Source organism: Stegodyphus dumicola, chromosome X1, assembly GCF_044657685.1.
Source record: "Stegodyphus dumicola isolate Sdum_Otavi_A_Nest chromosome X1, ASM4465768v1".
NCBI lineage: Eukaryota > Metazoa > Arthropoda > Arachnida > Araneae > Eresidae > Stegodyphus > Stegodyphus dumicola.
The window spans coordinates 123,022,738-123,035,498 of NC_140780.1; the positions used below are offsets into that span (position 1 = coordinate 123,022,738).

Consider the following 12,761-nt stretch of genomic DNA (forward strand, 5'->3'; position numbering starts at 1 on the left):
ATTTGTGATAGTATAAAAATCAGCAAACATTCACTTAATCTTACAACAAAGAACTGTTATAAAAGTTATTAGATGTTTCAATTGGCGAAGATGTATTGAAGAAAAAGAGGATGGAAATGACCATGAATTATTAGTTCATATGATACTGATACAGAAATTAAAGCTATAGTGTAGAATTGGGTGCCCCTTTGATTGGCGACAAATTTTGTTTAATTTTGGTGATGAACTTGGTTTTAGCTTCCTGATTATTTTAAAGTGAAAACAGATCGATGTGTACATGGACAAAGTCAAGGCAGTGCGCAGTGCTTAGTTTGTGAAATTTTCTGATTTTTTTTAAGTGAAACTATATCGATGTGTAGATGGACACCGAGTTTTTGCAATTCTTTGACTTAATTTGGTTTCGTGTAACGGCCATCTTGAAATTGTGCTTCCATGGTGCCAATCTTGGCATCAAAAAAGAATCACACACAAACACATACACAAAAAAAAAAAAAAAAAAGGGGGGGGGGCATCAAATTGTAAACTTTTGCCGAAACTGATATAGATTCTGAAATTGAGAGTGAGAATGATATAAATTGGTTTACTGGAAAATAAATATCCGAAACAAACAAACAAAAACAACAACAACAACAAAATACCAGGTGCAGTGTTTGTCAAGCAAAAAAGCACAGAAAAATGAGAATGTGCTTTGTCGAATGTGAAAAATATTTGTATTTGGAACACACAACAACACTTTGTCTAATGTGCTACTAATATTTGTTGTTGCATTTTTTTTTTTTGTGTATATACTGCTAATAAAAAATCAATACAGAGCAAAGGTTTACTCTTTTTTCCCCTATGCTAATAAATAATACAATTTTCTAATCCTTTAAGAAATTTTATTTCATGAAAGCATTTGGAGAAATTAAAAATTTTAATGAGCATATTTTTAAAGTTTGATCATAAAATTTATTACTGTCATAGATATAACACTTTTTCCTAAGATTTACAATATTTTCTTCAAAGAACAGGAACTGCGTCTTCTGGACCTGTTGAGTGCACGTGCTCCTGGGTTAAGAATATACACATATATTTGCCAAGTACAGTACAAAGTCCGTAATCCGGACTCGTCGGGACTTCGGCGATTCCAGATTAGGGGTTTTTCCGGATTATAGATCGTCAATTTAAATCTGGTAAGATGGCATGCAGAAATTATACAGTTAAAAATATGAAATCGTAATTTATGAAATAAAGAACAATTATGATCTCTAAAGGGTATCAAAATTTACAAAAAAAAGCTTAATATTTATTTATTTACTTTATTAAACATTTCTTTCAATGTAAGTTGTTTAACCCATTAGCCGCTGGTGTTGCGTTGATGCAACAGTCAAAATAAATGCGTATATAAACATAACTACCTAAGATATTTTATACCAGCAGATGATTTTGTGTAGGGAATATTATTTCTGTAAAAAAATATTTGCCTTCAACAATCATTTTGTTTATAATAATTAATCTCATACTTTTAGCAAAATTTTCGACTGGGTATTTTTGCTGAAAATATTTAACAAAAGAATCACCGTCTTTATGAGTGATCTATTTGTAGTCAAGGTCACCGTTTATCAGAACATTACATCAGTCAGATGTTTATATTTGTGTTGGGAAGGAAGGGAAAACAGGTGTTGCGTTGGTAGTTAATCTCCCTTTTCACTCATTCCTTTTGATGTTTGTTCTGGTTGTTCAAAAATGCCTAGAACGAGGTATCTTACATTAGAAGAAGCCCTACAAAGATTTTTTGATGAAGAAACAGATGATGATAATGTTAATAATGACCAGAATGAAACTGATATTGTTGTTGTTCCCCCAGAAATTGCAGAGGCTAGTGACAAAGGGCAATGTTTTAAATAATGATAATGATATTTTACCAAATGATACTGCTGGGGAAGTTGAAATTCATGTAAGAAGTAAGTTTCAGCCTTCTAAAAGAAGTTATAGTCATACTAAAAAGTTTAAAAAGCAGAAGACTGAAATCTTGAAGTAGATAAAAAAGGAACTGTTAGTTATGTCTCAGGAAGAACATGAAGAAAGAGATAGAAAAGAAATTATAAAAGACAAAACACAAGGTAAAACTAGTGCACAGATTTCCAATTTTCTTTTTGGTTTAGACTTTTACTCTCTTCTTGTTGAACAGACAAATATATACGCTCAGAAAAAAAAAAAAAAAAAAAAAAAAAAAGGCCCAGAAGTTATTGCATCTGAAGCCTATATGAGAAGATTTATTGGAATATTATTGCTTACAGGATATCATTCTTTACCTCAAGAGAAAATGTATTGGTCTTTTGATAAGGACATTTCTGTTCCTGTTGTACGAGAATTGATATCACGTTTGCAGTACAGGAATATGAAGCATTATTTGCATTTGACAATAGTCAAATTGACCATACAGATAAATTATATGAGGTGAGACCGTATCTAAACTTACTAAATATCACCACTTTTTACCTACTTTGGAAATATAAAGTCTCTTTTAGATTTCAGACGCGAGAATGCATTATTCCTTTTGCAAACTCCTATCGAGAGTGTAGAATTAGCCAGAAATAGATCAGCAACAGGAAGACCTAGTAAATTCAGCATTCAAAAACCAATGCATGGAGACGGTAGACATTTTATCGTAAAGTCCGTTGATAACAAAAGTGTTGTAAAGAGTACCATAGCCAGACTGTTTATAGTACTACCATAGCCAGACTGTAATGTAGCTTTACATCATGATTGTAATCAAGGTTTTCATGTTTGAATCTTTCAAATGACATAATCTGTATTTGTAAAAGAAATACAATGTATATTTTAATGTTAAATTAATTACAAGTAAAGTGATTTGTAGATTTATGAAACATTATACAGCTAAAAAATAATCTTGCGCTCCACTTAAAGAAACATCACACGAGTACAATCCTACTCGCTAAACATCCATAGTCTTATTCCGCTGACATTGCGCGAACGCAACACTCACTTTTTCCACAGGTAAGAGCATTTTTTTTAAAATTTTCAATGTCAATTTATGTTATAAATGCTTAATTTAATATTTGTTATTATTTTCATGAGAAAAGAAACATTCCTTGTAGTTTTGGCGATTAATGGGTTAAGATGCTTCCACAAAAAATTCAAAATTTTCCTTTTTCTAGTGTCATATATAGTCGACTTTCCAATGCCATACTTCTTGCATAATTTTGAGACAGATAGGCCTTTATGAATTTTTTGTTGCAATTCCACTTTTTGTTTAATGGACATTGACACATGCTTTCGCTTTGTAGATCCTTTGGCAGCTCCAGAATTGGAAACTCTTTTTGACATAATCGAAAGTTCCAGCTTAATTTTTATAAAATTGTTCTAACAGTCTGCAAAAAATAATAACCTGGATCCAATTAGAAGATTAAGAACAGCACCATCTGGAGTAGAATAGACTTTAAGGTACCCCTTGTATTATGGCGAAATTGTTGTTTGATTTATCACCAAGTTGTTGTTTCATTTATGGTAGCCTTAGTAGTTGAATGTTATGGAAACCCTATTGTGATGTAATCGGGTGCATCTGGGAAATTTTGAATCATGGGATGTTCTGTAAGCGTTTTTGTGGTGTGTGTTAAAACCGTTTAGATAGATTTGAATGGGTTTGTAGGAAGAAAGGTTCAGATAGTCACTATGTGAAGCATTCGATCAGAAAGAGTACCTGGTTTGAAAAAAGTCATACAAGTATGATTGATATTTTGATTTTTACGTGGCTCTGGGTGTACGAAGCAAACTCGAAAATCATGGTAAGTGAATATTTGCTTTTGGTAGTGCTTAAATGTATAACACGTTTTTCCTTTTTTATGTTATTTTATTGTTTGGTTTAAAATGTATTTTAATGAGATTATGCATTTTTTGTTTGCCTATATTGCAGAATTTGGAGCTCCTTTGACTTTTTAAGTGAAAATATATCGATGTGTACATCGACAAAGGGAGTGCGCTAAGCAAGCTTGTGCAATTCTGGGATTTTTTTTAAGTGAAAATAGGTCGACACGTACATGGATAAAGTTAAAAGAGTGCGCAATGCCATTTTTGTGCAATTCGGGGATTTTTTTTAAAGTGAAACTAGGTCGCCGTGTACATGGATAAAGTCAAAGGAGTGCGCAATGCCATTTTTGTGCAATTCAGGAGTTTTTTTTAAAGTGAAAATAAGTCGATGTGTACATGGATACTGAGTTTGTGCAATTGTTTGTCTTGTTATTTTGGCCTTGTGTAGAGGCGATTTTTGGCGCAAAAATTGCCGCTTTGCAAGCCAAAATAAGGAGTCAAAGAATTGCACAAAATCGGTATCCATGACCCACCAAAAATCGCCAAGTTTCAAGAAGGGGTACCCTAAACTATACTTTTACCATCTGCAACATTAACTCAAATGCCTGACATAATTTTAGCCTAGCTTATACCATGCGTTATACATTACACGCGCATAAAGTTTGTTGCTTTGAGGTCCAGATTATAGATCATTCCGGATTATGGACGTCTGGATTACAGACTTTGTTCTGTATTATACTACACATGCTTAGCTGTTATATAAACAGAAAATTCATAAATTGGCACAGCTTTAGTATTAGTCCTTTTTAACGAGGTTTTGCGAGCGATAAATGAAAAATTATAACCCAGTTATTGATGGTACCCTGAATACGGAGCTAAAATGCATGCCACCATTTCTGTCCATCTAACTTTAATGAATTTGATAGGTATCAGAGCTTTGATCGTGGGATAAGCTGCAAGTTTTTTTATTAAAGTTACTTTTGTCTTAGGAAAGAACAATATAAAAACAAAAATTTTAAATATAATTTTTAACCCTATAATGCTACCCTTTGAAAAACCTACGCGAATGGCAATCATTTGTGTCCGAGACAAAGTATGCGTAAGCGTGCTTAAAACTTATTTTATAAGCTAATTAAAATAAAAGTATACTACCTGCAGGTGATTTCATGATGCTTGAACTTTAAGTAGGCAAGAAAATATGGTTGATCTTTACAATATGGTAACTGGTAGTTTGGCGACATTTTGGAGGCGATAAAGGTTACTACCTGGGACTTTGGTAATAACGTGAGCAGTACTCAGTTCCAATTACGCATTATTTTGAGTGAGGGAAATGAGAGATCATGAGATATGTCATGTGATATTAATGGACGAATTACGGTTCTTTAATCGGAAAAGGGGGGAAATTGGGGAAAAATGTGGAAATTTTGTATTTAGCTTTATTCTGTGTTGTGTGAAACAGTGTTGTGTAATTTTTGGATCCCATGGCCCTAACTAAAGTGATTCGAAATGGGTATTTAGGCATTGTGATAAAGAGAAGTTTGCTTTTTATTTAGCGGAGGAAGTATGGAGGAAAAATTCGCAGAAAAAATCTTTGAATAATTTTATTGAATGAATTAGAAAAGTGTATCCGCCACGTAATCAAGATTCTGAAGAAGATTAGGTAAGTTAGTATTTTTAATTATTTGAGGATATTATTTTTATGCATTGTTCTAAATGTAAGGTGGAAAGGAATTTGGTATTATTGGGAAAATTGTTATTACAATGATTTAGTTTAAAGTAATTAGGATTGTAAGGTAATTTTTATTAATTTAATGTATGTGCTCATTTATATTTTAAGTAGTGTTTTTGAATTTAATTATATTTTAATGAAATGATAGTTATTTTGTGAATTTTATGTTTGTAGGAATTTGGTATAAGTTTAAGTTGAAATAAACATGCATGGAAATAATTTAAATATTTGATACTAAGTATTTGTAATACTTGCGGTATGAATTCGTTGGTGACGTGTATAATGTAATAGATGATTTAGAGGTAAAAGGTTTTGGATATTTTATTTATTTTATATGTGGAAATTTTCATATTTGTAAAGGGTAAATACTTTTTCACGATCAGGTAATTTCATATATGTTCTTTTTACCGGGTTAAAAGATTGAGAAAATTGTCATGTATTTTCGTGAAATTTTTCTAATTTATGAGAAAAAAGCAGTGTACATGGATATAGTGAAGAGTGTGCGCAATGCCATTTTTGTGCAATTCTGGGATGTTTTTTTAAGTAAAAATAAGTCGGTGTGTACATGGTTTATGTGTATGTGTTATTTTGAAAAACGCGTAAGGTGTATGGTATTGTGCACTTTTTCCCAATTTTGCAGTGAATATTTGTCATGATTAAGCAGTTTTGTTTGATAAAATTTCTAGCATAAGTGTAATTCGGCTAGTAGATTGTTGGAAGAAGTGTTCAGTAGATAAGAAGAAAAGAAACATGTCTTTGGTGGCAGGGAAAAAAAATAGAGGGTTGCTGTAGGACAGTTGGTTGCCAAATTTTCGCCAAAAAATCACCAAGTTACCATAATGTAAAGATCAACCAAAAATATAATTTATTTAATTTCAATGTTAGTAAAATCTTTTTCTGATTCACCTTGCGAAACAGAATTTTCTTAATCACTTAGTTCTTTTAACAGATTCTGGATAGCCTCAGGTCTACCCCAAAAAGTTTCTCTGCGAAAACACTTGGACACCTTCAAGGCAATGCATCATCAAGTGCACATGTTACAGCTAACCATTTGTCTGTGAGACGAATATTGTTCTAAAAATGCCGCTTGCGGAAATATTTCGCCAAGAAGGAATGTTCTTTTCTGTAGTAGCCATGGTCATATAAAGTTACTGAGTAGCCTGTCCTATTTCCTGTTTCAGGGGAAGCAGGTCAAAGTTACTTGTAGTGGGCTTCGTCTAGGAGACGAATGGGTAGCATTCTAGGGTTAAAAACGCCAAAATTTGATAGTCAAGACTGATGCTTTTAATATTACATCAATGATTCTTGATACTTTTCTAAATATCAACTCTGCATACTATAAACTCTACCCCCCCCGGGGACCAAAAAAAAAGATTTTTAGTAAAATCATGTAAACTCTTGGTGTTTTCTTTACTAAGGAACCACATGCAGATTTAGACTTGTTACATGTTTCTTAAAATGGGGCATAATCAAAACTACCATGGTCTAAAAATACTTTTTTTTTTTTTAAATTTGAACTACAGGGATATGCAATTGTATGAATTCATAGAGCAAAATCAGGTTTTCATTATGGCTTTTATAACATTTTTATAATTTGTCTGACTATACAAAAATATGTTCCCTAGATTATGGAATATACTGCTCATAATTTACAGTTCTCGAATTTTATAAATCTCACAATCTAATAGCTGTATATGAATAACCTTCACTGAGTATTATTACTTTTATTAATAGTATGTTGACATAATTGTCGAACTTTTATTTTTAATTTTATGCAAATTTTGTACATTACTTAAACATTTAATCTAACAGAAATCTGAATTTTTTGTAATAAAAGTGTACAATTTATATATATGAAAGTTTGACTACATGACAAGTACTTAAACACCGATTTCAATGTCTTTAAATGTAACTGTTATAAAGTTTAGATATATTCTTTGCAATCATATAGTGTAACTAAACTTTAGGTAGACATTAAGCAAATTATCGCTACGTCTAAAGTAACAAATGAATCATGAGAATAGTGTAAAAGATCCTTTTTTAAAACTACTAAATAAGAAGAGAAGGTACACTTTGTACTTACTACTCAGTCAGCCACCTGCAGCAAAATAACTTACAATAACAATTAAGTTAGTGTAGACTGAAGAGTACTCCTTGTATTATTGTGAATTTGTTTTATTTATCACCAACTTATTGTTTCGTTTATGGCCAAGTTGTTGTTTAATTTATCATAACTTGAGTAGCTGAATGTGCCGTAAATATACTTTTACCTAGAATTGGGTGCTCCTTTGACTTTTTAAGTGAAACTATATTGATGTGTACATCGACAAAGTCAAGGGAGTACGCAATGGCAAGGTTGTAAAATTCTCTGAATTTTTTAAAGTGAAAATAGGTCGATGTGTATATGGATAAAGTCAAAGGAGTGCACAATGCCTAGTTTGTGCAATTCTGTGATTTCTTTTGAAGTGAGAATAGGTCAATGTGTGCATAGATACAGAGTTTGTGAATTCTTTGACTTGTTATTTTGTCTTTGTGTAGCGGAGATTTTAATTCGCTGCTACACAAAGCCAAAATAACAAGTCAAAGACTTGCACATACTCGGTATAAAAGTACTGCCAAAAATAGCCAATTTTCGCCAAACGGTACACGTAAGTAATCTTTTACCTTAATTTAAATTAAAATAAACTAGTAGCCAACAAATCAGTTTAATACGAAGTTGGTTCAAAACGTAAGAAGCGTGCAATCCAATTATCGGCAATTATAATTCAAGACTAAGACTACAAATCTTATCGTATCTAGCAACCTAGTAATACGGCCACGAAAGGCTACAGAACAAATCCTGCGAAGACTCTTGACCTCAGGTCTAATAAAAATCTATCGGAAAGCAAATTATGAAATTTAACTTCGCTGCATAACTAAGCAACAATTTCCATGCAATTTTCAATATTTTGTTACATTCAGTGTTACTATAAACACTTCACAGCATGACGTCCGCAATTTATGTATAATTTTTAAATGCCATAACGATTACCCTGAGACAAAAGTACTAAATTTAAACATTTTTAAAATTTAATTTAACAGTTAATTTTCTAATTATGAAACATCATTTTGTTTCTTAATTTTTGGAGAGAGAAAATCAATGCACACCTTCGGGAAATCTTGGAGAGCAGTTACGCTTTTACTTTTGTTTTTTGTAAATCAGAAGACTTCAAAAACATCATTTGTGTCAGGAATCAAAGTTTGACGGAATTATACACAATTCTGACATAATTATGGTCATCGAAAGAGAAATGATTGCTGAAGGAAAAAAAAAAAAAAAAAAAAAAAAAAAAAACTATAGTAAATACTTTGCGTAACACGTTTCTACACAATGCCTTCAAAAAGTAAACGAACATCTCTACCGCTACTGTTGCCAAATAACAAAATGCACGTTTCTGCAATCTAATTTTTTGACAAAATTTTAAATTTTCAGAAAAATTTACCAACTCACATATGAAATTTTTGTAAAAGAATGAACTTTCTTCTATTTAAATTTTTCTTTCGATGTTAGCCAGTCCAGAAATTTTGCAAAAGGTTAATATGGCATATTTCAATTTTTTGTATAAGTTGAAAATGAAAGACGTAATTTTGAATCATTATTATTATGCGTTAAATATTTCCATAATTATTTCATCAATTAATTTACTGTTGTGTATAAATTATAATATTTGATTATGCAAACGATATGTTAGGCACATCACTAGCTCTGCAGTTCTGGTTTCCCTTTACCCGCGTTACGTTGAAAATAGAATGATGTCTATTTGAATCTTGGCGTGTTCTAAAAGTGACAGCTCTTCGGTAAGTGGAAGATTTCTATTATATTTTATAGCTAAATATTATTCGTAAGATAGAAGAGTCTGTGAATTTTTTACTCCTTCGAGTTTTCATATGTGTTTCTGTTTTGCTTGTTTGTGATATGATTGGTATGCATTAAAAGAATGCAAGGGAAGTAAGTTTCGTTTCCGAAAACTTGAAAGTTGTCTGTTATTTTTTAGTATAAAGTGAATTAGATTTTCATTTTAGTACATCGTTAAACTGTTGTTTTAAAACGTATGTCTAGTATAAATGTTGTGATTTTTAAAGGATGCTGTACTCAAGAATTAGTTTTAAGAACACTGTAACTGTTTGTAGTAACATTCAATGTGATAAAATATTTGGAATTTCCGGAGGCCATTATGTGTCATGTACGTTTACATTATATGTACTTTCGGTTTATCTTAAGAAAATGGTACTGGGAATTTTTTTTTTTTTAGATTAGTGATAAATTGTAATTGGAGCATGGAAGTTTTGATCTCTGATATGGTCAGAGATCAAACGTATTTCGGTAGTAGTGCATAATACATTGCCATTAAATGGATTTTCTTTGAAGTTCATTAGCATTGTTTAATGCTTTTCTCTTGGAATAGATAATAATTTGTAAAATATGAATGTGTTATGGAATGTAAGAATATGTAGATGTTGGATAACTCCTACATTCTAATTTTGAAAGCTGCTTTCGGTTTATGCATAGTTTAGTACTGTTGATTTCCACGATGGTTATGAATAATAGAATTCAGGTCTTTATTCGCGTATTATTTTTTTAATTGATAAAATGGGAGAAAATAAGATATTGGTTATTCATTTGTGAAATAAATATCCAATCTGCTGATAAAAGGAAGTTGTAAGAAAAACATAAGGTATTTGCAGATGACCCTTGTCATGCTTTGTTATTAATTACAGTGTTAAATGAAGTTATTAAATATTGTTAACTAACACTTAACCCGGGAGAAGTCGCGCGGGGCACAGAGTCCCATGCGTCGAAAGTGAACAATCCTGACTGGAAATATTTCACGTTAATGAATCATCCTTCTAGTATCCTCCTGTCTGACACTCCCCTTGGAATGTGTATTGTTATTTTTGCTTATTTTTCTTTTCTGAGAGAGAAGCAATCGTTTCTTGGAATCCATGAGGGAATGGGGTGACTCAGTCACCCCGTGCGACCGTTACTGCTTCGAAATTTCTTATTAGTAGCAGTTTAGCTTCGTGCTTTCGAGTGTTTTCGTTGTTGGTCTGTTGGATTATTTGATAAATAATGGCTTACAAACGTAAATTTACCGAATATGAAAAAGAGATGGAACGTTTGAGAACTCTATTAGATGAAGTTTAGTCTTCTGAAGAAAAAATTGATCAAGATAGTGAAAATGAATCTGATGAAGAAATATACAGTTCTCACGACAGCGAAAGTGAATTTGAGCAGAATGATGAAGACGATGGAAATCCTGATTTAGTAAAAAGTATTTTTATTAGCAAAAATAACACAGTTTGGCAGAAAGGAAAACCAAATCAAAAAGTAAAAATGTCTTCTAAAAATATAATAACTCATTCACCAGGATTAAAAGGAACTACACACAATATAACGGAGCCTCTAAAAAGTTGAGAATTGTTTTTCAATGCTAAAATGATATGATTCATTGTAGAGTGTACAAATATTTATATTGAAAAAATATCAGTAAATTACACCAGAGATCGAGATACCAAAAGGACAAATAATGTAAAAATTAGAGCACTTTTTGGGCTTTTATATCTGTGCGGCTTGCATAAATTGCCACGGTACAACTCTGATATACGCCCTATTTTCACCAAATGGGGCGATATGTGTTCTGCGATGGTTTTTAGCGTGATTGCATGTTGTATGGCAACCCTGCTGACGTTGAAAAATCTTTCGCTGGAGTTCGTTGGTTCGCGTCATGCTCTGTGTCTGAGAAGCTAGGAGGGATAGATAAAATGGTAAAAATTGTTGAATTGAAATTCGGCAAAAGGAAATATCATCGTGGCCATCCTGTTGAGGGGCAGTGGGTATTTGGAGGTGTGGAAAAAGGGTCTGGGAGATTATTTTTAGTGGCTGTGCATGATAGAAGTAAGGATTTGTGATTATTTGTTATTTTATTTATTTGTGAACCATAGTATGAATTTTCTGGATAGTGTGTCTGGCTGTCGTATAAATACGATAGTGATTACGTGGCGGCATGTTAAAGGTGGTATGAAATTGGTATTTCTGCTGTTCGAAAAAGCATTAATTCATGGTAAGTGCATTTTATTTTATTCTTGTTCTTACTTTGTAGAATGTTATGTTTATTGTTTTTTTAGTATGAATTTCTGTCGTTATTGTTGTTTTTTTGAATTGTTTGAAATTTACTTTAGTTATTTTGTTGATTAGTGCGTACCGTCTGAATTGTACAATTCGTAGATATTTTTTAAAGTTGAAACAGAATGCTGTATACATGGCATTCTTTGAAATTTATCGTTGTTATGTTAATTTATTAAAGTGAGGTGTGCATAGTTCGCAGATTCGTTTGTTGTCTAAATTGTGCAATTCGTAGATGTTTTTTTAAGTTGAAACAGGATGCTGTGTACATGTTATTCTTTGAAATTTATTGTTATGTTAATTTTTTAAAGCAAGGTGTGCGTAGTTCGTAGATTCGTTCGTTACGTAGATTGTGCCATTCATAGATTTTTTTTTTTTTAAGTTTAAACAGGATGCTGTGTACATGTTATTCTTTGAAATTTATTGTTATGTTAATTTATTAAAGCAAGGTGTGCGTAGTTCGTAGATTCGTTCGTTACGTAGATTGTGCCATTCATAGATTTTTTTTTTGAAGTTAAAACATATCGCTGTGTACATGGAATCTTGTCAAATAATTTTGGTTAAAAACTTTACGGTTTTGCTATATAAATTTTTTGTTTTTGTTTCGGATTTTTAGCTTAAATTGTGTGTTCAAAACGTGGTTTTTGCATTCGTGAAAACCGTGTTTTTGGAGACATTTTAGGCTTAAAGTTCGAAATGTAGACAAAAAACTTAGATAGCAATATGGCAGCGTGGAGTTTCTCGCCAAAAATGTTTGGCGAGAAATTTGGCGACTTGAAGGCGCATATCAGAGTAGTTCCATCGTCACATACAAATACACAAGATTTGTGGGCTACTGATGGATCGAGCATTGAAATTTTACGGAACGCAATGTCATATAAAAGATTTAATTTTTGGTTAATCTTTGGATTATGGTAAATTGGTGATTTTTTGCCGAAAATTTGGCGACCAACCCTGCTACAGCAACCTGCTAGTTTTGTTTTCACGAAGTAAAGGCATGTTTTTTTTTTACTCAACATTTTTTCCAACAATCTGCTAGTCGAATTACGCTTATGCTAG

At 32.0% G+C, this 12,761-nt stretch overlaps 2 protein-coding genes across 10 annotated transcripts in view; one reads left to right on the forward strand and one right to left on the reverse strand.

The window, feature by feature from the left end:
* Dus4 (Dihydrouridine synthase 4) overlaps positions 1-8,868 on the reverse strand; it is a 92,228-nt gene extending 83,360 nt beyond the window's left edge. For 4 of the 6 annotated variants that reach the window (XM_035354598.2, XM_035354580.2, XM_035354591.2 and 1 more), the window contains exon 1: positions 8,687-8,865. The gene's annotated coding sequence lies outside the window, so the exon portion shown is untranslated. Of the gene's footprint in view, positions 1-8,686 lie in introns of all 6 variants that reach the window. The other 2 variants (XM_035354605.2, XM_085808302.1) reach the window with 2 other exon arrangements.
* A 408-nt stretch (positions 8,869-9,276) lies between these two features.
* Nt5b (5' nucleotidase B) overlaps positions 9,277-12,761 on the forward strand; it is a 162,721-nt gene continuing 159,236 nt past the window's right edge. For 2 of the 4 annotated variants that reach the window (XM_085808020.1, XM_085808022.1), the window contains exon 1: positions 9,277-9,376. The gene's annotated coding sequence lies outside the window, so the exon portion shown is untranslated. The remainder of the gene's footprint in view (positions 9,377-12,761) is intronic. The other 2 variants (XM_085808017.1, XM_085808018.1) reach the window with 2 other exon arrangements.